The sequence below is a fragment of the Bos indicus x Bos taurus genome, chromosome 15 (assembly GCF_003369695.1).
Source record: "Bos indicus x Bos taurus breed Angus x Brahman F1 hybrid chromosome 15, Bos_hybrid_MaternalHap_v2.0, whole genome shotgun sequence".
Lineage (NCBI taxonomy): Eukaryota > Metazoa > Chordata > Mammalia > Artiodactyla > Bovidae > Bos > Bos indicus x Bos taurus.
This window is the reverse complement of record NC_040090.1, coordinates 51439894-51466078: the sequence shown is the minus strand read 5'-3', so window position 1 is coordinate 51466078 and position 26185 is coordinate 51439894. Positions and strand designations below refer to the sequence as shown.

Genomic DNA, 26185 nt, shown 5'->3' with positions numbered 1-26185 from the left:
ACCTGAAATCAGGGGACTTGCCCTTTCTCCAGGACACTCAGCCACAGACAGAGATCACAGACATGCTTAGCCCCTGAGGAGGCTCCATCATTGTAAACAAGGTCTCACCGTGTTTCATAGGCTCACTAATGGATGTCTATCCCTTCAAGAAGGCGAAACTTCTATGGTCCAAGTCATTAAACTAAAAGTCACTTTCCAGAAATAGAAGTCTAAGGGGACCATAGCAGAGACTGTCACTCCTACTGATCTAGCTTTCTTTTTCAAACTTAACATTGGGGCTATTAAATCCACCTTTCCAAGAAGCAGGGTGGGAATTTCCCAGAGGGCAATTAAGTATTGATTCCAACCTGTGGGGAGCCAACTTTATTTTCACATTTCTGAGATGTGACAGAGGACATTTTCCTAGTCTCAACTCCGGGAACTCAGCCTCACAGCCTGTAAAAGTGGAGATCTTCCAGCCACGGGAGAGAGGTCATTGATCCTTTTTTGACTAAACAACACAGACTCAGGGGTCCTCCCAAACTCAGGCCATTACCTAGTCCATCACTCTGTCTCCATGGTGGACCACAGATGGGCTCGCTAAGTTCCTCCCCGCTTCAATACATTTGGCAAATGGACACAAAGGGTCAGGGCTGCCAGATGTTTTTCACTGACCTGTGCACACGCAGTGAGGGATTAAGATCAAGTCACTGATGAGTTTTCCTTGTGGACTTGGAGCCCCAGCAAAAGTGGTGACTACAACAGTCAGGAGTCTCTTACCTTTGAGATCGGAATTTTCAAGGAGACCGAGAGGCTTGACCTCCAAAGGGAAGGCCCGGTTGGAGCTCAGAAATAAAATACAATAAAAACTCTGTCTGGGCCAGGTTTATACAGGATCCCCCGGGTAATGGAAAATTACGAGAAATTCCATCCGGGAGTTCAGCTGAGCATCTCGACGTCGGTTTGTGCACATCTGTAAGTCCTATTAGTGCTTATGAGATCGACATGCCTGTGGGTTGATTTGGAACTGCAGTTATGCCAAAGGAGCCATGAGGATCTGAGTGCAAGCATATGGCTTCCTCTACCCCCTGGCTCCTTGCAGGGATGAGAGTAGGGGAGCATGAGATTCAGGGAACCCCTTGTCCTAAACAACCCCCCCAACCCTGGGCAGGAGTGTAAGGGTGCATCTCCCAGCCTCTGCTCAGTTCCCGTGAGTCTGTGGATAGAAATGTTGGTGTGCTGCTGCTGCAACCCAGGGCTGGATTTTCTTCTTAGCTTGCTCACAGCCCCTCTAGATCCATGGCAGACAAAGGCACCACCAAATCCTCACTAAGCGAGCATAAAAGCCCTGAGAAAGAGAAACGCTGGCTCTATAACTGCCTTTCTTACAACATATGGCCTAATGCTAATGCGAATATGATGAAAGTCCTGCTTAAACATCTTAGCCAAGGGCTCCAACATGGCCTGGCTCCACTGTGCTTATTCTTTTTCTCGGTTAGATCTCTGCCTTTACTAGAGTCCCACTTCCCTGCACACACATACCTCACAAATGGGCTGTGCCAGATGGACTCTTAATCACAGTAATCAGCTGGGAAATTAAATGTTAGAAAATCCAGCTAGTCTCCTGAATTTTCCCACTCGAGATCAGGGCCTGAGCTACTGCAATGCCCCATAGGAAAACCATGCTGCCTTTTCAAGGAAGGTCAATGTGACAGGCCCAGGGTGGGCTTTAGGCTTTGTGGCCCTTTCTGGGTTTTTCTTAGAGAACTACAGTTCACGTCAGTTTTGCCTGGGTTCAGATGGCTGCTATTAATACTTCTTATTTACAGAACACACACCTTGGAGGAACTCAAAACATTTACAGAAATTAACCAAGCTTTGCACCATCCCTGACAAGTAGGCAGGGACTAGACAGTACTTCCTTCATCTCAGAGAAAGAAACAAAGTTATTAAGAGGGCAGGTTTCTTTGCCACACCACATAGACAAGACCCCACAGCCCACTCATTTCCAGGGCTCTGCTGAAGCTGCCACATGAGGTGGGTGTTTGTTTATACTATGCTCACTAGCTTATTATTCTAGTATTTTTCTCAAGCACATTCACATAATCATGCTGCAAGATTCCAGTGCGCAAATACCGTGACTTTTTTTGGTGCATCTCCATACAGTGTGTATTGTAGGTTTCCTTTAGTAGATGATCAATACATATGACTGACTGGTTTGCAATAAACCTGTACCTCCTTCTAGACTGGCTTTTCGCCCTCTGCCCAGAAGACTCTTAAATTCTGCTCAAACGTTATTCCCCAGATGACCCCGAGGCTCTATCAGTAGCTAGGTTTTAGGAGCCCTATAGTACCACCTCAGAGAAGGCCAACGGCAACCCACTCCAGTACTCCTGCCTGGAAAATCCCATGGATGGAGGAGCCTGGTAGGCTGCAGTCCATGGGGTCACTAAGAGTCGGACACAACTGGGCGACTTCACTTTCACTTTTCACTGTCATGCATTGGAGGAGGAAATGGCAACCCACTCCAGTGTTCTTGCCTGGAGAATCCCAGGGACGGTGGGACCTGGTGGGCTGCCATCTATGGGGTCGCACAGAGTCGGACACGACTGAAGCGACTTAGCAGCAGCAGCAGCATAGTACCACCTCGTCCAGCACTCACACCATTGTTCCATAATCATTAAAAGGTGTAATAGTGAAAAGAAAGTAACTCTGTGGTCTTTGAGACATACAAGCCTCAGTTTGAATCCTAATTCTGCCATTGTGAGACCTTGGACAAGTTACCCAACTTCCCTCATCTGTAAGATAGGGATAACACGACTTAGTTTAGAGTCTATTGTGACACTATTTGTAACAGGAGGCAATAGAAACAATTCAGTATCCATCAATATAGGAATGGTTAAATATATGATGGTATGTCAATACTGTAGCTACTATAAAGATTAGTATATATAAAGAATAAAGAGAAATACCTGAAAGACATATCAAGGGGAAAGAACAAGTTTCAGAGAATATGCATGATTCTATATATGCATATGAACAACTCCCAACTCAAGTTTCTTATTATGAACAGGCTTACCTAAAGGTAAGGAATGAGCTAACTTCTACGAAGCATGAATAAACAACGGAAATAGTAGCTATGACTTCTGCTATAGATGGTTTCCTTGCAGGTGGAGCTGTGTTTTAATCTTTACAACTCTAGCACCTGGCACATCAGAGGGGCTGATGGATTGAGTGAAAGAAAACTACTCAATGAGTGATGCTTTCAGGAATTAACTGTTGAGTCAGGAAAGAAGAGCCCTAATGTGAGTCACCAACAGTCTCATGTCTTATTTGGACTTTTTTTTTTTTAATGTGGGAAGGCAGCCTACTGCTTGGGGAAGAAATTGGCCTGAGAGTCATAAGGCCTAGATTCCAGAGTCATGTTTCTTAAAGTGTGGTCTCAGGACCACCAGCTGCCAAATCACCCATCAGGCTTATTAATCATACAGATTTCTGGGCCCCACCCTTGATCTGAATCAGATTCCCTGAGATTGTGATTCAGGAATCTGTATTGTAACAATTTCCTTTTTATGTATAGATAAAAAAAATAATAAAGTCTGAGAATAACTGCTTCAAATCCTATCACGCCTTCCTTTTTGACTTTGGGCAAACCACTAACCTTTCCAGAACTCAACCACTAACCTTTCCTTTCCTTCTGTACAGTGCAGAGGTTGCATGGCAAAGTCTTCTTGAAGTTGTAGAATTCTATGACCATGAATGATCCAATTCCCTGCCTTGAGGCAGTCCTGTCCATCAGCCATATAAGATGGACTCTTCAGACCTGGTGTGAGCTGCCTTTGGGTCCCCAGACTGGCATATGGATACTTTCAAATTCAGAAGCTGCTTATATTATTCATTCTTGTACCTTATATTCTTTAATTACTAAAACAAACTGGCAAGGACAGTCTCTCAGCATTGGTTCTTAATGATCAAAATTTACAATTTCTGAATCTTAATATATTCGTGTTAGAACTGTAATATATTAACATAATGCAATTACTGTAAGAATTAATATAACAAACACATATAAAAACACACACACAAGAAAGGGAAGCTGGTATAAAGACCCTGGAACAGATGCTAAAGACAATGTTAGGAAATATTACTGAAGAGAGCCAAGAGAATATCTCTCTAGCCCTGGGTATGGATGGAAGAAGAGGAATGTGTCCAGTCATTTTCATGGAAATTGAAAGCCAAGAGCACAGATGGCTGAGTTGAAGAGGGACCCTCTAGCATGTTCTGTGGATAGCAGGCCAAGATATGGCAAGTGATAGCATCCTCCAAGAAACCCCAAAGGTCTGTAGAAGACAAAATCCAAGACCAAATTAACCCCTCCTCAGTCTTCAGAGAGAGAAGAGCTTCTCTGAGTCATCAAGAAATTGTTCTAAGTCTTAAAAAGGACATTCTGGAAACAGTTTTGCTGAAGGCAATGTTGGAAGTCAGTGAACCTGGATGTAAGCTTTCTGCCTACATGCATCCTAAGTCGCTTCAGTCATGTCTGACTCTTTGTGACCCCAGGGATTGTAGCCCACCAGGCTCCTCCGTCCATGGGATTCTCCAAGCAAGAATACTGGAGTGGGTTGCCATGCCCTCCTCCAGGGAATCTTCCTGACCCAGAGATCAAGCCTGTGTCTCTTGGGTCTCCTGCACTGGCAGGCAGGTTCATTGCACTACGCCACCTGGGAAACCCGTCTGTGTTCTCTGCCCTCTTTATGAGGGCTATTGTCTGAGTTACTCAGAGCCCCAGAGCCTTGCCTGTAAAATGAGGTTAATAAGATTTAGTCCATAAAGTTATTGGGAGAACTGAATGAAATAATACATGTAAAGTGCCTACCCATGTCCAAGGCACATCAAGCGTGAGGTCAATGTTTAAAAGAAACCACTTTTCCTCAAGTGACAGCGCAGAGGCCAACTGTCCTTTGAGTCTCTCTTGCCTTCCTCATAGGAGCCTGAGAGCGTGTTGACTGTTCTTTATCACTAGCGCCACCTGGGAAGCCCAGACACCAAATAAATATGCACTAAATGAACACAAGATCTAATGTTCCCAGCCATTGTAACAGAAACAGACTTAAAATTGTGTTTAAATGGTTGATAGTGTATGGATAGGAGAGATGGCTAAATGTGAAAATTCTCTGGAAATCTTAGGTCAGAGTTAAGTCACCTGGAAATGAGCTAGTCTCCAATAATTCAGACTGCTGGAGTTAGACATTTTTCACATTTCTATTTTTTTAATTCACATTCTATCATCTCGAATGTATCAAGCTCCTTCCTGAAAACATTTCTCAGGGAGAAAGTTAAAATTCCTGAGTTCAAAGCTCCCATCTTTGGACCCCAAAAGGGGAAGGAGAAGAAACCCTTAGATTTGATTGCTTTCTTCCCATCCCCATCCATTTTTCCTCACCTCTACTTTTCTTCTCATTCACCCTTAATTTCATTTTCAGATATGAGTCAGACACTTGTCTTCTGACTGCACCTTCCTAGAAGCAAGTTTCACACTTTGCATTGCCATGTGCCCAACCCTGGCATAGCATCGAGCACACAGAAGTACAGAAAAAATATCTGTTATGTAAATTACATACTGGCTAAAGGTATCAAGGAGATCTGTAACAGGGAGAAAAATTCATTGCTTTACCTCTATGAGATATCCTAGCCATTTCTCCTGGACTCCATCATCTGCTATTAACTAGGCATATATTATCCTATATATTTCATGTCTTTGTTCACTACCCCATGAGCTGTAAGAGTCTTAAGATCAGAATAAAGTTCTCCTCTTCTGCATCCTCCCCCAAACAGCCACTTCAAGACTCTGCTCTCAGTGGCTGGTGATTCATTAAGTATGGCTGCCTGACTCAGAACCAACATAATCAGTACAACCCACTCTGGACCTTCCAAGGAAGTAGGGACCATGTCTCACTTGTGCTGACATACAGCCCAGTGCCTGACACATCAAAGACTCTCAATAAATATTGACTGAGGAAGGCAGAGAGGGAGTAAGAGTGAATGATACTGAAAAGGAAAAAAACCCAAATGATTCAGTAAAGCCAAACACACAGCAAAATAAACTAACCTGTCTATTCATTCTATCTTACATTCGTTCAACAAACATTTACTGAATGTCTGGTTTGTGCCAGCCATGTACTTGGCACCAGTGACTTGCACATGAATTATATTTAAGTGGCAAAACAGGTCTAGATGGAACGTCCACTCTAGAGGTGAAGATGGATGGCATACCAGGGGTTGCATGTCTGTTTGTGTTGCCAACGGGCAAGGAGAGGTGCAGAGGAGGCGTGAAGGAGGTAGGGGTGATCAGGGAGAGGCCAGGAAACAGGAGACCAAAGACCAGACAACAAAATTCATCTTGCCCTGAAACAAGAACTTCATGTAAAGACAAATGGGTTCCGGACGTTAGGCACTCTTTAAACTGATGGCTTAGCATGATGGCAAACCCTGGTATAGCAAACAGACATCTTTATATACAGTAATGTGGACATGCGTCCAGCCAAGAAGCCCCAACATTCCCATTTGACTGACTCTTTTGACAGACTCAAATGCCTGAGCTCAAGTGTGGGCTGACCTCCTTGACCTTGGCACTAGCACATGAGCTGTTTGGGGATGTTTTAACAAGTACTGGGAAGTGGTAAGCTTTTGTTTCTCCTGATTTTCCCAGAGATATCTATTAGCTTACACCTGGCATTCATGTGCTATTCTGCACCAGGAAGCCAAACTCAGTGGAAGAAGAGTGTCAGGGAGAGAGGATGAGGAGGAAGGAATTTGAGACATTAGCAGGGTGGGAGCATAGGTACTTCAACATTTAATGAAGCTACTTGAATAAGGAGCCCAGAAATGGGTAATAATATTGAGTTAGAGTAAATTCAAACTCAAGTGCAATGACTCCAAACATCAACATGGGTTAAGAGGGAAACCAAAGTGCTCTGGTATGTGGTCACACAGTTGACACTATCAAGCCATTCCCCGTCTACTTAATCACCTCCCACGACCATCTTGGCCTGCCTAACACTGGAAGTGCAGTCACAGACCCTGATCTCCACATCTGGAGATGGAACCTTTGCTGTCGTATGAATAGGAAGGGGACTTACACTCACATAGGTGGGTATACAAATGAGTGAAGCTCTGTGTGGGTCTGTATAGAGAAGGAATTCAAGGAAGTAAAATGGTAAATCTCCAAGTTGAGTGCTCTTTATCACCAAGCAAGTCTTTGCACTCAATTTCCTGGGATTTTCTATCTGTTCTAAGGAGTTCCGTGGAGAACCACAGAGGTTTGACAGCCAAGGTTTCTTTTCTTTCCTTTTTCTTCTTCTTTTTAAAATTTTGCCTGTGCTGGGTCTTCACTGTGGCCTGCGGGCTTAGTTCTCCCTTAGCATGTGGGATCTTAGCTTCTCAACCAAGGATGGAACCCTCATCCCCTGTGCTGGCAGGGCAGATTCTTAACGACTGGACCACGAGGGAAGTCCCAAGAGCCAAGGGTTTCAAATCCCGTCTCACCACTTAGGTGGCAGCTCTGAATAAGTTAGTTCCTCATACTCATTTTTCTTCATCTAAAACTCATTGAATTGACGAGTACATACAATTCCTTAGCTCTTATAGGTGCCCAACAAATGCTGATTACTTTTTCTCATCCCCTAATAGAAATATAAGGCAAGGACCAATGCCTTGTTTGCTTAGATGTTTTGTAAGACACACACACATGCAGACAACACATGGCATGTATGCTCAGCTGGGTCTGACTCTTTGCAACCTCATGGACTGCAGTCCACCAGGCTCCTCTGTCCATGAAATTTTCCAGGCAAGAATGCTGGAGCAGACTGCCATTTCTTCCTCCAGGGGATCTTTCTGACCCAGGGATGGAACTCACATCTCCGCATTTTCTGCATTGGCAGGAGGCAGATTCTTTACCACTGCACCACCTGGTAGGCCCTTGATGAGGATTAAAGAGCAGCGTCGGTGGTGAAATGGGAAAACACACTTGAGATACGGTACTGACTATCAAAGGTGAAGACAGGGCTTAGGGTAGCAATCAAAGAAAGAAGAAAGAAAGACACGGTTCACTTGAGGGATAATTTCTTTATATTTCATTACTTTTTACTCTCTTGGCCTCCCAGTTTCTATGCTTCTCCCACCACTGGCTTCTGGATGCCAATGCCACAGACGTGAGTATGCCTCATGGGAAAACTGGAGACTGGAGGGAGCTCTTCTGGCCACATGCCCACCTTTCCCCAAACTTCCCAGGTGAGTCTGCCCCCTGGGACGGGATGCTCCAGAGACTTGTTGCTGAATGTGCTGCTGCACTTACATGGTATGAGCCCTCAGTCAGGCAGGCCAGTGCCATTCTGATGCTACTGGTTGGTTCTCTTATGAAAGGTAAGACTGAGAGAAAGGGGAAAGGGAACACACCCACAAGACTGCAGAAAGCTCCTTCTGAATGGGTGTAACAGCAAAACTCACTGCTAACACACTAAATGGCAACTCACACTCACTCAACAGCCTCACACCCATCTTCTCTAAAATTTCTATCTGTCATAGAAAAGAGGTGCAGAAGACACTTTCTTTTAATGGTTTATCAGTCAGCTGGGCTACAGAAATAAACGTCCATAAAGATATTATATGGAAACTATTGCCTTCTCTTTACTCAGTTAAGTTCAGTCATTCAGTCATGGACTGCAGCACACCAGGCCTCCCTGTCCATCACCAGCTCCCAGAGCTTGCTCAAACTCATGTCCATCGAGTCGATAATGCCATCCAGCCATCTTATTCTCTGTTGTCCCCCTCTCCTCCTGCCTTCAATCTTTCCCAGCATTAGGGTCTTTTCCAATGAGTCAGTTCTTCACATCAAGTGGCCAAAGTATTGGAGATTCAGCATCAGTTCTTCCAATGTATATTCAGGACTGAATTCCTTTAGGATGGACTGGTTTGATCTCCTTGCAGTCCAAGGGACTCTCAAGAGTCTTCTCCAATAACACAGTTCAAAAGCATCAATTCTTTGATGCTCAGTTTTCTTTATGATACAACTCTCACATCCATACATGACTACTGGAAAAACCATAGCTTTGACTAGATGGATCTTTGTTGGCAAAGTAATATCTCTGCTTTTTAATATGTTGTCTAGGTTGGTCATAGCTTTTCTTCCAAGGAGCAAGTAAGTGTCTTTTAATTTCATGGCTGCAGGCACCATCCACAGTAATTTTGGAGTCCAGAAAAATAAAGTCTGTCATTGTTTCCACTGTTTTCCCATCTATTTTCCACGAAGTGATGGGACCAGATGGCATGATCTTAGTTTTTTGAATGTTGAGTCTTAGGCCTACTTTTTCACTCTTTTCTTTCACTTTCATCTAGAGGCTCTTTAGTTCTTCTTCACCTTCTGCCGTAAGGGTGATGTCATCTGCATATCTGAGGTTATTGATATTTCTCCTGGCAATCTTGATTCCAGCTCATATTTCATACAGCTGGCATTTCACATTGTGTGCTCTACATATAACTTAAATAAGCAGGGTAACAACATACAGCATTGACATATGCCTTTCCCAATTTGGAATCAGTCTCTTGTTCAATGTCCAGTTCTAACTGTTGTTTATTGACCTGCATACAGATTTCTCAGGAAGCAGATAAGGTGGTCTGGTATTCCCATCTCTAAGAATTTTCCAGTTAGTTGTGATCCACAGAGTCAAAGGCTTTAGTGTAGTCAATGAAACAGAAGTAGACTTTTTCGGAATTCCCTTGTTTTTTCTATGATCCAACAGATGTTGGCAATTTGATCTCTGATTCCTTTGCCTTTTCTAAATCCAGCCTGAACATATGGAAGTTCTTGGTTCGTGTACTGTTAAAGCCTAGCTTGGAAAATTTTGAGCATTACTTTGCTAGTGTGTGAAATGTGTACCGTTGTGTGGTAGTTTGAACATTCTTTGGCATTGCCTTTCTTTGGGATTGGAAAGATATAAATATAAAATAAATAAGTTATACATATTATCGGAGAAGGCAATGGCACCCCACTCCAGTACTCTTGCCTGGAAAATCCCATGGATGGAGGAGCCTGGTAGGCTTCAGTCCATGGGGTCGTGAAGAGTCAGACACGAATGAGTGACTTCATTTTCACTTTTCACTTTCATGCATTGGAGGAGGAAATGGCAACCCACTCCAGTGTTCTTGCCTGGAGAATCCCAGGGACGGTGGGGCCTGGTGGGCTGCCGTCTCTGGGGTTGCACAGAGTCGGACACGACTGAAGCGATTTAGCAGCAGCAGCAGCAGCATACATATTATAATAGAAATATAATATGAATCCATCCAAAAAATATTTATTAAGTAACTCCTGTGAACTAGGCAATGAGCTAGACCAACAAAAATGCATATATGCATAAAGAATTTTTACACATTCTTGAGTAGTACTTATTGGTATAGTTGAGATACAGATCTCATGTTTACAAAGTGAAGTCTGCCGTCTTCCAGGGCATTACGTTTAGCTCTCATGATATTTACATAAACATAGTTTTTTCACTCTGTGCATTTGCTTTTCAAAAACTTTTTTTGATCAATATCAAAAAATTGTAATCTCTAGTATAAAAAAAAATAGGGTTCCCCAATTAGGATGATTTTATGCTTGTTATAGAAATACCGATTTTTTTAAAAAAGAGATGCTGAGCCTAGATATTGTTGGCCTCAGATCCCGAATAGGAAAGCAGCACCTGATACCAGGACGATACGCATGTATGCTAAGTCACTTCAGTCTTGTCCGACTCTTAGTGACCCTATAGACCATAGCCCTCCAGGCTCCACAGTCCATGGGATTCTCCAGGCAAGAATACTGGAGTGCATTGCCATGTCCTCCTCCAGGGGATCTTCCCGACCCAGGGATCGAACCCATGTCTCTTATGGCTCCTGTACTGGCAGGCAGGTTCTTTACCACTAGCACCACCTGGCATGGCAAGTGTCCTCAAACAGAATCATTTTCCCCGTAATTCCCACGGTGAGTCATGTTCGTGGGGGTCTTTAGAGAAAGAATGGGAAGATGAGGGTGGATGAGAGAATGACTAGTGAAAGAACTAATGTTCTCATGCATACATCTCTTGCTTTTTGTTTGTTAAGATTTTCTGCTTCATTCATTCAGCAAACATTGAGCAGTACTTACTATGTGTTAGGAGATGAAGTAAGTTATTGCACATGATGTAAGGTAAGGAAAAACGTCCCCTGCTAAAATATACATCATATACCCCTTTTGGAGAATTGTTAAAATTCAGAAAACATGATTTTTCTAAAGATACTAACAAATGTAAAACGGGATTCCAGGGGTCTAATGCCTTTTTTTGCCCATAAGAGGTGGATTAGAGGATTGGAGTGTGACATCTCTTAAGAGTGGTGCGTAGATCCTGCTGATGCTTATCAGGACTGTGAAATGCAGCTAATGACTCAGCAATTAGACAAACACAGGAGATACCTTTTAAAATGCAGCAAGGTAGAAGACACATGGGATTGGGCACCGCACCCCGTGCTCTAGAGATATGAATTCCACTTGACTCTTAACCACTGCTGCTGCTGCTGCTAAGTTGCTTCAGTCGTGTCCGACTCTGTGCGACCCCAGAGACGGCAGCCCACCAGGCTCCCCCGTCCCTGGGATTCTCCAGGCAAGAACACTGGAGTGGGTTGCTACTTCCTTTTCCAACACGTGAAAGTGAAAAGTGAAAGTGAAGTCGCTCAGTCGTGTCCAACTCTTATCAACCCCATGGACTGCAGCCTACCCGTCCCCTCCGTCCATGGGATTTTCCAGGCAAGAGTACTGGAGTGGGTTGCCATTGCCTTCTCCGTAACCACTGCTAGCCACTGTTGATTGAAGAGTAAACAAATGCCAGGTACAACACAAGATTTATATTGAACTTATCCCTCCCTCAAGTCCCACAATAGCATAACAAGGGAGGTGAAATTTTCCCCATTGAGTAAACAAGGATGTGAGGCACACAGAGGTGGAATTTCCAAGCACGCAGAGTCAGGAAACGTATAGCCAGGGTCTAAGCCAAAATCGAGGCTATCTGACTCCAAAGTTTGCCTGATGTTTCTAACCTCTGACCAAGTTCCATCTAAAATCCAAAGTTGGAAATTCAGTTAGAAGAAAACAAGAGATGCTTCCTTCATCTACAAAGTGACTCTTACTACTTGCTAGATCTCAGACTTCTATAATAATTTTATGAACACTGCTCTCCCTAGAAAGAGATGTGTATGTTTACAATTAGTGTGCATATACACATTTTAGGAGGATTTCTAGAGTCCTTAAAACAAAGGCTAAGAACCTGTGCCCTAAGAGTTGCAGGACCCAATAGGGATGTAGTGAGTAAAAATATCTCCTTGGCCAAACCAACAAATGCTATAGTATCATATAAGCAATTCCTTACAAACACAGAATTCACCCTGAATAACAGTTAACCATGACATAGACCTCATGTTATAAAGATATTCACAAAGAACACAGGTTAGCTGATTCTTGCTGGACTTTTGAGTAGGAGTGAGTCAGAGGAGTGTCTAAGGGAGCAGGAAAGAATGTTGCTAGAATGAACGTCAACCATACAGTTGGGCTGAGCCCCTTGGTCATGACCTTGAGGCTCAAGGAATTGGCTCAGGCAGTTCTGAACTGAGTAGCCATTTCACAGACAGCCCACAGCCCGGCAGGACACCACTCTCTAACTCTGCCATCATGACACTGCCATCTGCAGCAAGTGAGCTGAGATGTCTCAAGACCAAATTTATCACACCCGAGATTCCATCCTTACATAAGAATCACCTGTCGCTGGTGCATAAATTTTAGCACCTAGCTGAGCCAAGGGTAATCAAGATTTAAAAGAAAGAGGCCTGAATAAATATCAAGCAGATTTCCTCTCTGTGGGGCTGAGTTTTGAAAAAACCTTTGTGCCCTCATATGCCCCTCAAAGGAGACTGCCATTTTTCTTCTTTCAGTCTGCCTTACTACTGTTGAGGGAAGGATGCTCTAAGAGCCATAGGCAATCTGTCTTCTTGGAGGTTCTGCTCAAGCTATGACCTCGGTTTGTTCCAACTTATGTCTGTCTTCACAAGTTTCAGCTTGCTCTCATCATCAGCTAAATTAACCATAAAGCAGAGCCTTGACTCGCATTATCGAAGTCTGAAAGTAATCCGTATTAGCCTGGAGCTATGCATCACTGTTTCCAAGGGTGCAGACTTAAGAAGAAATGCAGGAGCGGCCCTTAAATTTATATAGCACTTTGGGTAATCTAGAAAATTCCTTCAGTTTCAGACCTCGAAGGGGAGGTTCAAGTGTGTTGTCCGAAAGCTAACAAAATGCCCCTGGAAGTGACAGCGGAAGTAGAGTGACTAGGAGTATTGGCATTGGAATAACAATGAATGGTAGGGCAGGGCACAAGGAGCAGGGGAGACTCCTGGACTTAAAAGGGGCCCAGGGACTTCCCTGGTGGTCCAGTGGTTGAGAATCCACCTTCCAATGCAGGGGACTCAGGCTCAATCCTTGGTCAGGGAACTAAGATTCACATGCCGTGTTCCACATTCTACATTCCATAAGCCCTTACAGGGCAACTATTGAGCCTACCCGCTCTGGAGCCCATTCTCCACAACAGGAGAAGCCCCTGCAAGCTGCAACTAGAGAAAGCCTGCACGCCGAAACAAAGACCCAGCATAGCCAAAATAAAAAATAAAATAAAAAATTTAAAGGGCCAAGAAAATTCCCGACAGCTTGATTTGGTGAAATTAGGAAAACTTAAATTAGGATTAACAAATATCTGGGAAGGTTTGAATCTGTGACCTGGGGGGCAAATTTCCCCTCCTCTGGGTTTCCATTTGTAAAATGTAGGAATAGGATGAAGGCTTCTTCCTGCGTAAGCATGTCGTGATGGAAGGTAGAAGAAAAGGCCTTTGAAGCCAACAGAATTACTCCTCTGTCCAGGGAAATATAAACAACAAGAACTCCATCAGCCTTCAGCTCTGCTTTTGAATGAGTTCTTTGCTTCTGTCTGAGAGGCAAAGTAGTTCATTCCTTGGGGAAAAGTTGAATGTGGAATAGTAGACCATGCCCTTTTCACTCCAGTTTCATTATGTTATTTTGAATTATTATTAATACACAGAACACTCAATATAAGTTAACAAGATTTTACTAAGCGTCTGACATGTACCCAAGACTGCCATAGGCCCTCTGGGGTAGATAAAGAAAAACCTGGTGACATGTTCAGGGTCTTCAAGTATCTTAACATTTTCTTAGAGGTTTATATGTTTCATTTTATTTATTTGCTTTTTCACTTTTTATGGCCACGCCACAAGGCATGAGGGACCTTCGCTCCCCAACCAGGGACGGAACCTGTGCCCTGTATAGTGGAAGCAGTCTTAACCACTGGAACACCAGGGAATTCCTTACATGTTCCATTTTAAAAGCCAAGCAGAAAACAAGCCATTATGTTTTAAGAGTCTAACTGCTAAGATAAATATTACTTTTTTCTATTAATGTAAGCAATTGAGTTTGACTGAACTTGTTTTTATGCTTTTACTAATACATATTATTGTATTATTTATCTTGCTATTCATGTCTATAAGAAGCCTCACTTATAGATCTTACTTTGGCTTAAATTCTGGTTGGATGCCTCTAGGTCAAACACAAATAAGAGTGTTTGAATTACCAAGCAAATGCATACTTGTACATTTTGAAGTTCCACTCAAAGAAATCTAAATGAATCATTTGAATCATTTAGGAAAACTACTCTAATTCCTGAGTGTGCACTTTGCCTAATATTTTTGCACATCTTTGAACACTGATGCTGCCCCAGTTAATGGACTATCATCCTTTGTTGTCTTATTTCTTTTTTGGATAGCAAATAGATGGTCAGTTATGTCATCTTCCCCAGACTATCTTGTTTTCCTTTGAAGACAAATCACTAATCCATTTATTGCAAATGGTAATCCTCTAAAAAATATGCCTTGGGTGCAAAACAGAACTTTTCAGGCAGTAAAAACGTTTCAAAGGAGGTCTTTCCAATGCAAATTATTTTTGTCATGACTTCAAAGTAATTTTCCTAGCTGTTCTGTATAAATATGCCTTTGTATACTTTCAATTACATATATTTAAACATGTAAGAATGATGCAAAATGGCATATCCGTTTGTGGAACTTGCCAGTCACATTATATATTTCTAAGCAGTTTATTTAAAAATGTACCAGGAATTAAAGTATATTCTTACTTAAGAAATGATATACTGTATTACCAATTTTTTTTCTTCCAACAACCCCTAGCACTATTTTGGGAACTTAGGTGTTAAGAACTGGGTTGCCTATACTCCTTAGTCCATGAAATGATAAAGCACATTTATGCCCACTGCCCTTATTGTAAGCCCCCTAAGATGTTCAGGGTGACCAACCATCCCAGTCTCCTTGGGGCTGAGGAAGTTCCTGAGACGTGGCGCTTGCCATGGGAAGGTCCCAGCAAGTGGGAAACTCGTGGATCATCCTATGGATGTTATAACCCCTCTTCAAATTGCAGAAACTGAGACACAGAGAAGCAGAGTGCTCTGTCCAGCTTGCCCAGCAAACTAGAAGCAGATGTGGGACTTGGTCTCTGCATTCTGACAAGAGAACATTCACAACTAGGCAAATCCTGCTATTTCCTCTATATCTTACTTCCGCCTGGAACTGTAAGGAAACCAGTGTCATCTTTCATCTTTCTGTGTGCTACCATTCCAAAAGTGCCAGGATGAAATAGTGGGTACTAGCGAATAGGGTCTTCTGTAAAAATCCCATATTATTTGGGAGAAACAGCATTGCAGCTTTGTGTTTTAAAGAGAATGACAGACAGACTGAGAAATTATGATGATCTTAAGAAAAGGGGAGGAAATATTAGTATAATATCTAATTATATTATATAGTAGTGTGTATCCCACCAACTACCTCCTGATATCCCCAACTATCTCCAGTCCTGACTGGGTCATATGTGTAATTTCATGAAACAAATCAACTTAAAGGACTCTTAGAAAAAAATGACCAGGTAGCCAGCTTTTGAATTGTAACATTGTAAAAATGGCAACCCACTCCGGTGTTCTTGCCTGGAGAATCCCAGGGACGGGGAAGCCTGGTGGGCTGCCGTCTATGGGGTCGCACAGAGTCGGACACGACTGAAGCGACTTAGCAGCAGCAGCAGCAATAGCTAATACTGACTGAGGGCTGACTGTGTGCTAGGTGTGATGCTTAGAGCTTTACATGAATTCAATCAATCCAGCCTCACAATAATCCCAAGAAGGAGCCACTAATATTCCCACTTTACAGATAAGAAAAATGAGGCTGAGAAAGGTCAGGTGATTCATCCAACATCACACAGCTGATAAAAGTTGGAGCTTGTATTTAAACCCAGGCAGTGTGACCCTGGAAGAAGTGCTTTTAGCATCCACTATATCACTTTTAATGAAAGCATTAAACAGCACAGCTCCCAATGTCCAATCAATAAGACAGCTCTTTGTTAGGACAGACCTAAAACTAGCTGGACCACATATTCCTCAGATATACAGTGAGTACATTGGTCTAAAAACATGAGGCTTTCTGGTCACAGTTATTAAAGGATCTGAAGGAAGAGATTTAATCTATTGATTAATTCCACAGTAAGATAAATTGTCCTGCCAAGCTCCTGCTATTTATTCAGGACCTCTATTTCTCTTTCTGGAAATGTAAATAATATGTCCTGGGCTTCTGTGAGAAATGACTGGGTAAAACAATGGGCAAGCACTATGCAAACTGTAAAGCGCTTTGTACAATTCTCCCATATGTTAAGGAGCTTCCAAAATAGCAATTCCTTCCAATGCCCTTGCAAAGCAAATGAGACACAGCTGCTAGAATGCGCTGCAAAGAGACAGAAATCCAGCTCTTCAAAACTTTCAAGGGGGGAAACACACGCCATAAAATTACCCTGAAGATAAATTTTACAAGAAGCTCAGAAGTGTCATCAAGTTTTTCCGTGGTTAATTCTAAAAGAGGGCCAACGTCGCAAAGATCAAGCAAGCAGTTCTTCCATAGAAACCTGGGGAAAACGCTGCTTAATGACACTTGCATAATAGTTAGAAATATAAATTGTACTCACATGATGAGCAAAGTGAGGAAGCCAAGTTAACGGGCTCTTCTGAGTCTTTTCCAAAGACAAGTCTGTAGGGGAAATAAAGGGAAGACTTGTTCTAAACCAAACAAAAGGAAGAATTCAAAAAAAAGAAAAAAGATTTACATTTTGTGTCTTTGGACTCTACAGATGAGTGATTTCCATACACTGTCTTTTTCTGGTAATAAAAATCAATCTACTAGTATGGTTTTAAGAAAAAAAGGGAAAGTTAGAAGGATGAGGTGTTGGTAGAATGCTGTGAAGCGTTGAGCACTTGCCAGGGGGCTCCAACAATTAAACAATTTTGTTGAAAAAACTCTAATAAAATCGGCATTCCCTGTCATCTCAGAACAAGATGGCACCACTAAAGAAAATGCTCAACAACCCATTTGGGGGCTGTGATTTGATGGAAGGTGCCTGGGGGTGGGGAGAATTCAGGGCTGAGTCATAGACTCCTAAAATGAAGTGGACTAAAGCTGGAGGCAACTGGATTGAGTCTCTGCCCTTTTCCCTTTTTTCCTCCTTCTCTCGAGGGATTTCAGCCCTTCTGCAATCAGCCAAAAGGAACAAGTGAGCTGGCCACTAGGCAGTGAGAAATCGTCAAAAAAGTGAAATCAAGTTTCACTTGTAATATAAAATAGATACACTATATAAACAAGTCTTGAGATGGGGAAGAGGAAAGACTTTCCCAGGATCCTCTCACCTGTTAGACTCATTCCTGCTGAATCCTGTCTCCGTTGTACAATGATGTACCAAGGTAGAAGGGTACCTAGGTTATCCAATTTGGAGGCTAAACAGAATTTTAAGTTCTTTGGGGAAAAAGAAAATCATGATTCCTCTTAGCAATTAATTTCTATCTTTGCATACCCTCTTAGCCACTAACTTTTGTGCAAAACCTAGTTTAAGTTGCTCTAACGTGATCTTTGTGGACAAGGACAAGTGATTTAGTTTCGCCCATTGAAAAATATGCATCCTGCATATATTTTCACGTAGGTATTCTCATACTAAACTCCTAATGAAAACCCAGAAGTTTTCCTGTCTTTCTCAAATGAGAACTTCTCATCCCCCGCCAAGTTATAGAAAGGAAAAAAAAAAACATTTTGATGTCCTGGTATCATTTTTCCTATTTCAGGTGCCCCAGTATAGACTGAGTAGAGAGTGTATAACTTCATATCTTAAGAATAAACAAAAAAAAAATTAGAAGGTTTAATAGCTAGAGATTTTACATTTCCTTACTAACTTCCCCCCCACACACCACAAAATGTTGGTGTTGATTACTTTTCTGTTTTGGATTAAACTCTGGTGGCTCAGATGGTAAAGAATATGCCTGTAATGTAGGAGACCCAGGTTGGATTCCTGGGTCAGGAAGATCCCCTGGAGAAGGATATGGGAACCCACTCCACTATTCTTGCCTGGAGAATTCCATGGACAGAGGAACCTGGTGGGCTGCAGTCCACAGCATCACAAAGAGCTGGACACAGCTGAGTGACTAACACTTTCACTTTTCACTTTCAGGTGTAAAACACTGTATTTCACACATTCATTATCGAATGAATTTACTGAATTTACATAATATTCATGAACATAATTTTGTACGTTACTCTGCCAGCAAAATATTCCTCCTTCCTTAACAAATAGAGCTGCTCAGTGTTAATGAACGATTACCATGAAGAATTCTCCTTTGTTGTTAAAACCAAGATACCACCATTTGGTTCCTCTTGAACAGAGAAATGTATTGTTCTACCGGACTTTCTTTTGTTCTGAATAGAAAAAATTTTAAACTTAGTTGGATATTCTTTTGGGGTTTCTCATTCTTTCAATTTCAGTATTCCTCTTGGAAGAGCAAAGGAATGCTCTCTTTTTCATCAACCAGACCGATACTAGTTTGAGTATGAAATGCAGCCATGTCCAAATAAACTATGTTACAGCTTTCAGGAATGGGGGGAGCTTTTCCCTCAGAGGACAGAAGGTGAGATTTTTCTTTTGTCTTTAACCATTGAATAATTTTAATTTCCCTGATGGCTCAGTTGGTAAAGCATCCACCTGCAATGCAGGAGACCCTGGTTCAACTCCTGTGTCAGGAAGATCTGCTGGAGAAGGGATAGGCTACCTACTCTAGTATTCTGGCCTAGAGAATTCCATGGACTGTATAGTCCATGGGGTGGCAAAGAGTTGGACACGACTGAGCGACTTTAAAAAGATTAATAACAGAGCATAAACCACTCCTTTTTTTTTTTTTTGCCATACCTATGCTTACAGAACTTCTTGGATAGTGGATAGAACCTGGGCCCCCTGGGAAGTACCAAGTTTTAACCCTGGACCACCAAGGGAAGTCCTTGTTTTGGAACCATTTTTACATACATGTTTGGAAGTGTGTATGCTTTCAACTGAATGCCATGAGATAGCAAGGTAAGCCGCCTCCTTGATTCTGATCTAGCTAGCAATAGGCACCTGGATTTCAGTTGGGTTTAGATGAACTATGCAATAACTTATATAGTAAGACTGGGAACTTAAGAATCAAACCACACTGTGATTTTGGTGGATTCTGCTCTTTTGTGAGCAGTTTAGTGGGTGGGGTCAGTCTTTTAATTTACTTAAAATTTTACAGGGAGTTTTCCTGTGATTGCACTGAGTCATTTCTCCTCAATTCATCCATCCTCACAATTGGGTTAATATACCTTATGGTACAGGTCTATCATAAGGACCAAATAAAATATATATGTTAGATGCTGCCTATAGTGCCCATGGGCTTCCCGGTGGCTCAAACGGTAAAGAATCCGTCCACAATGAGGTAGACCCAGGTTCAATCCCTGGGTCAGAATATACCCTGGAGAAGGCCATGGCAACCCACGGCAGCACTCTTGCCTGAAGAATTCCCGTGGCACAGGAGCCTGGCAGGCTGTAGCCCACGAGGCCGCAAAGAGTTGCACACAACTGAGCGACTAAGCACACGCAGTGCCTGGGACATAAAAGCTGAATGGTTGCTTCTTGATCACTTGATCCTATATGGTTCCATTGCTAAACACTGGTTCTTAATAATGTTAGGCTACAATAATATTTTGTCATCCTCTCCCTGACCTCCCCCTGGAAAAAGAAGAAAAACCACAGCTAATGAAGAACAGTCAATTAGGGAACTGGGATATATACATTTATTGATACTATGAATAAAACAGATAACTAATGAGAACCTACTATATAGCACAGGGAACTCTACTCAGTGTGGTAGAGTTGACCTAAATGGGAAGGAATTTCAAAAAAGAGGGGATATATAGAAACATATGGCTGATTCACTTTGTTGTACAGCAGAAACTAACACAACACTGTGAAGCAACTATACTCTAATAAAAATTAACAAGCAAAAAGAGCTGCAGCCAATACCTACAAAATGTAAAATGGCCCACACTGATAAGACGGTAGAGATCATCCATACTGTTGATATGGAGAGCAAGAGATCATTGTGAAAGAAGTCTCATGGAAATTTCCTACCCACATACACATTTGAAAAAAAGTGTTACAGATATTCATGCACACTGAACTGGCAAATAAAAATTTCTATACAAATAGCCCTAATTTTAAATCAACGTGAAGGTTAGCAGAGCAACAAAGAATGCCTGTGCTTCAGACAGAGGCAGTCTCCAGAAGAAGAGTCCCTATGTGAAAAGATATTACGTGTCTATTCAAAAACCTCAGTCAGTTCAGTTCATTTAGAAAAAGCCCCCAAAAGAAACATTTATAGCATACTTTTCATATTGTGTTTGGCTTTGCTTTATTTTCTGAACAAATATGTGTGGAAGCATATATGTGGGCTTTATTTTCTTTTGAATCCTTTTTGGAATTTTATGAGATCATGTTGGCTCTTCCCTTATGGAGAAAACTGAAACAATCAAAAGGGATTTTACGCAGTCTCAATACCACACTTGCCACCCCATCAGCACTACTCCCCCTAAACACGCCTGTTACCACTGATGAAAATACCTGCTTTCCTGGACGCCGAATCTTCTACCTGGATCTTAGATATTATCACTGCTTGCCAACCCAATGAAACTGCTTAAGGAACCCTTTCTAGCTTGCCTAAAACATTAATCTGTCCCTCTTTACTGGATCATTTCCAGCAGCACACAACCATATTGCTGATTCTCCCAACCCCACACAAACACAAACATCACCGCCGCCAACACACCCTTAGCTGGACTCCACTTTCCTTACCTGCTTCCCTCCCATTTCTCTGCTTTCTTTGGCAGGAGCTTCAAAAGTTGTCTTTCTTCACCATTTCCAATTCTTCTACCATTCTCCCTTATGCTACTTAGACTAGACTTTAACCATCACCATTCCACCAACTATGTCCTTGTTACAGTTCTTCAGTTGTGAAACTCAACAGTAAGTTTGGAGTTTTCATCTCATTTGACCTATCTGCAGCATTTAACTCTATTTTTACTCCCCTCTAATTGGTACATTTCCTTCTCTTGGCTTTTTAGGACACCATCCACTCCCGGTTTCTCTACTTGGATTGTCAGTCATTCTCAATCCCTCCTTCACTTGATAATCCCATTCAGCCTCACAACTTTCAATGCCATTATACTGGTGACCCCATCTTTAACCCAAACACATGCCACATACTCTCATAAGCCCCACATGTGCATAAACAACAACCAACTCGACATCTCCCATCAGGTATCTAATAGTCATTTCAAACTCAGTATGCCCAAGTCAAGATCCCAACATTCCCCACAAACTTGATCTTCCTATAGCTTTTTACCTCTCAACTGACAGCAATTTCATCTTTGTAGCTTCCCAGGTCAAAACCTTCATTTCTTTTCTTTTGACATTCTCCATCCAATCTATCATGAAATCCTATTGAACTTCAGTTTCAAAATACATACAGTATTGAACTGCTTCTCACCATCTCTGCTGCTGCTGCTGCTGCTGCTGCTGCTAAGTCGCTTCAGTCGTGTCCGACTCTGTGCGATCCCAGAGACAGCAGTCTACCAGGCTCCCCCGTCCCTGGGATTCTGCAGGCAAGAACACTGGAGTGGGTTGCCATTTCCCTCTCCAATGCATGAAAGTGAAAAGTGAAAGTGAAGTCGTTCAGTCGTGTCCGACTCTTAGCGACCCCATGGACTGAAGCCCACCAGGCTCCTCCATCCATGGGATTTTCCAGACAAGAGTACTGGAGTGGGGTACCATTGCCTTCTCCGCTCACCATCTCTAGTGATCAATAAACCCATGGCCCAAGCCAGATCATCTCTTGCTATACTTACTGCATAACCTTGTAATTGGCCTCTTAGCTCCTTCCTAGTCCTACTCACTATATTCTAAACGCAACATCTGATCAGGTCCTTTCTTGAAAGTCAACATTTTGCAGTGACTCTTATTTCACTCAGATTAAAGCCAACATCTTTTTCAGTGACCTACCAGGCCTTATATGGTCTTGCCCTTACCTCATGTCACCTCTCCTATCTACCCGTATTTCCCCTCACACATTTGACTTCAGCCCCACTGCCCTCTTTGCTTTTCCTTAAATATGCCTGACATGCTCCTGCCCCTTGGCCTTCACACGGGCTATTCTTTCTGTCTAGGACACTCTTCCCTGGATAAATACATGCTTATAGTCCTATCTGTCTCAGGTCTTGGCCTACATGGCCCCTCTATTTAAAAATGCAGTGCACACACAACCCTCTGGGGCCAGTCCCTGAAGTCCTGAACCTCACTACTCTGCTTTATTTTCCTCCCTTCCACAGCATCTACTACCAGGAACTTAATATAGTGCTTTATGTATTAAGTTCACTGTCAGCCTCAGCTAGAATGCAGTGTCTGCAAGGGCAGGAATTTGAACAGATCTAGGTCATGTCTTTTCCTAAACATCTGATTTAAAATAGTGCCGGCGTATGTAGTCACTCAGTGGGTATCATATTGAATGGTAGTGCATTGGATGAAATAGGCTTCCAGTAAGAGAAAGAAATCCTTTATTGATAACATCATGTCTATAGGAAATAAGTGCTCAGCTTAAAATAGCTTGATAGAGAATTGTTGTCCAGGAACATGGTCCATTTTCTGGGAAAGAGAGTATGGAACCAAAAATGACAACCTGGGGGAAAAATGGAGACATGTCTTCCCTCTTTTGCTTTTAAAGATTCAGGTAATCTATTTTCAGATGACTCAAGAAGGAATTTGGAAAAGACCACAACCCGTGTGTTCTAAAAAGTCATGAAGGAACTCGAAGTTTAACTTAAAAAAAAAAAAAAATCTGGCTGTAAGTTCACCATAGTTCTATTTAGACACTCTGACCCATGGATGTCCACCTAGGGTTTGTGCCATTGATAGCTATCTAGTCCCATTTTATTAAAGTGAAGTCGCTCAGTCGTGTCCAACTCTTTGCGACCCCATGGACGGTAGCCTACCAGGCTCCTCCCTCCATGGAATTCTCCAGGCAAGAGTACTAGAGTGGGTTGCCATTTCCTTCTCCAGGGGATCTTCCCAACCCAGGGATCGAACCCAGGTCTCCCTCATTCCAGGCAGATCCTTTAACTTCTGAGCCACCAGGGAAGCCCAGCAATACATGAGTATTTGCTTGTACCAGCCTTGACAATCATAAGGGACATCAGGAAACACAGCAAGCTCAGTGTGAGGTCCTTGGTCCTGCAGCATTAGCAACACCAGGAAAGTTGTTAGAATTGCAAATTCTTGAGACCTATCCCACCTCAAATCTACTCTGTCAGAAATTTTGATGACAGTGCCCAACCACCTGTGAATTAACAACTCCTCCAGATAATTATAAGGTCTATTTTAGACATTTGTGGAAAGCTTTGGTTTAAGAAACATGGAGGAAACAAAAGAGAGACATCATAATTGTTCACTTTCAAGTTTACAAAGATATTTTTTAAAAAAACAAGTCAACATTAGAATACAGATTTCCTTCATTGATAAATGCAATACACTCCTAGGTCACCCAACACTAACATTTATGAAATACTCTTTCTGGGCATTCTGCTTCAGATTAACGAGAAAGTAGAATACTCACATATTCCAGGAGCCTAATTTAATGATTTCACAATGCTCTGAGCTACTTGGCTCTTAGCTCTTCCTGTTAAGATTTATGAACCCAGATTGCAGCAAACCATTTTTCAAATTAGCTTCAAGCTGACAATTTCATTTCAACAATAAAGACGACCACAACGGAATGTGAATTAAAGGAAAAAAATAGATATTGAGGGTTGGAGAAATTTGTCAAAAATGACATACTAATTACAAATATTAATCCACAAGTAGGTCACCGAGAGTCCTTTTGCTTTGATCGTTTGCTTGATAGAGGATTATGACACAGAGACCATCAGTTTCTAAAGTATTTATTTAAAGAATAGAACCCTGCCTGGTCTGTGAAATCCAAAACCAATATTCCGTAAAGTCCAAGTTCCTGTAACTCTCACATTCTCATTAGTTCTTTAAAAGTAGATACATATCCCATTTTTCTGGATGATATAACAAAGCTCAGTGACCTATCCAAGGGCACACTGTTATGGACAAAGTCAAGACTAAGTCTTAGATGTCTGGATTTTCTTACAGATGCCAATTAAATATAAGAAATATGGGTTAAGTACCTGCTCTGTGCCAGACCATGGATAAGGGGAAGGCAATATAAAAATTTCTGACATAGTCCCTGCCATTAAAGAGCTCAATTCAAGAAACCCTGTCTCTTTGATCATTAATACCCACCTTTGTAAGTTCTGGGCTTCCCTGGTGGCTCAGCTGGTAAAGAATCTGCCTGCAGTGTGGGAGACCTGGGTTCAATCCTTGGGTTGGGAAGATCCCCTGGAGAAGGGAATGGCTACCCAGTCCAGTATTCTGGCCTGTAGAATTCCATGCACTGTATAGTCAATGGGGTTGCAAAGAGTCGGACATGGCTGAGCGACTTTCACTTTGTATGTTCTAGCAAAGTCAGTGGAATGGTAAAGATGGTTTTGTCAACACTAGAGAAATCTTGGACCAGCAAGGGACTGAATCATGAGGTGTCCCAACACCCTTACAGCAACCACACACCATTCAACCAAGGCACCATGTACATCTCGATGAAGGGTTTAAAAGTGCCCTGTCCTGTCCCATTAATAGTTCATGCCCAGAACAAAATATGGACATACTATGTTGGAAAAAAAAAAATTATAAGCTTGCAGAAAGGCAGTGGGAAATTGGAGTTCTGGGTCAGAGAAGATGGAAAGCTATCTATGAAGAAATCACATTTTACAATGAAAAAATAACATGATGCTCAGATATACCTTCAAACAAAGACATGTTAGAAGTAGTATATTCTCCTTCCATTACGTGCTTCATTATCTGAGGATAAGGTTGAGTTTGGGGGTCTATATTTTTCAAAACGCTACCAGCCCTGCTTTAGAAAATGTTCAGGTCAACTCAAGAAACTCATGTGACTGAGACTTGGAGACCTAAGTTCAGGTCTCCATTTTACCTCTGACTGGCTTTATAACTAAAAGGAAGATTTTTTTTTTTTTTTGTGGGGGATGGGGAATGAAAATAAGAGAACCTCAGATGATTTTTGAGGAACTTAAAGCTTTCCATAAAATATTAGAAGCTATACAAATATGAGGCCATATTTATGCATTCAGTCAATATTTATTCAAGCAGTTATGAGGCACTCTGAGTGGCACTAGATCCTGGGGGTACCCAAGCAGATATAACAAAGTGTTGGCATTTTTAATTCTAGTATTAGAATATCTGAGGAGCACCCTCAGAACAGTAACCCAAAATGACACAAAGGAGGGAAAAAATTAGATGTTAAGACAATTTTTTTTAATGAGCTGAGATTGCTTAAACAGAAAAATAAAAACACTAAGGGGTTAAGTGATAATTACCTTTAAAAAAGCTTACAATCTCATTTTAAGATGAACTCAGGTTAGACTATATGAAAGATAAAAAAGAAGAGTTAGCTTCGAATTATAGCAAAAAAAGAGGGGAGAAAAAAAAAAGAGGGGAAGTTTTGGAGAAGAGATTAGGAAGAGAGAACTTTTCTGGAACCCTGGAGCTAGCTATTGAATTCCTTTGCTGCTC

General features: G+C 42.0%; 1 long non-coding RNA gene across 3 annotated transcripts in view; it reads right to left on the bottom strand.

The window, feature by feature from the left end:
* Nucleotides 1-26185, bottom strand: part of LOC113905737 — a 298651-nt gene that overhangs the window by 76610 nt on the left and 195856 nt on the right. For all 3 annotated transcript variants that reach the window (XR_003514719.1, XR_003514721.1, XR_003514722.1), the window contains one exon: nt 17117-17178. This is a non-coding gene — a long non-coding RNA (uncharacterized LOC113905737). The remainder of the gene's footprint in view (nt 1-17116; nt 17179-26185) is intronic.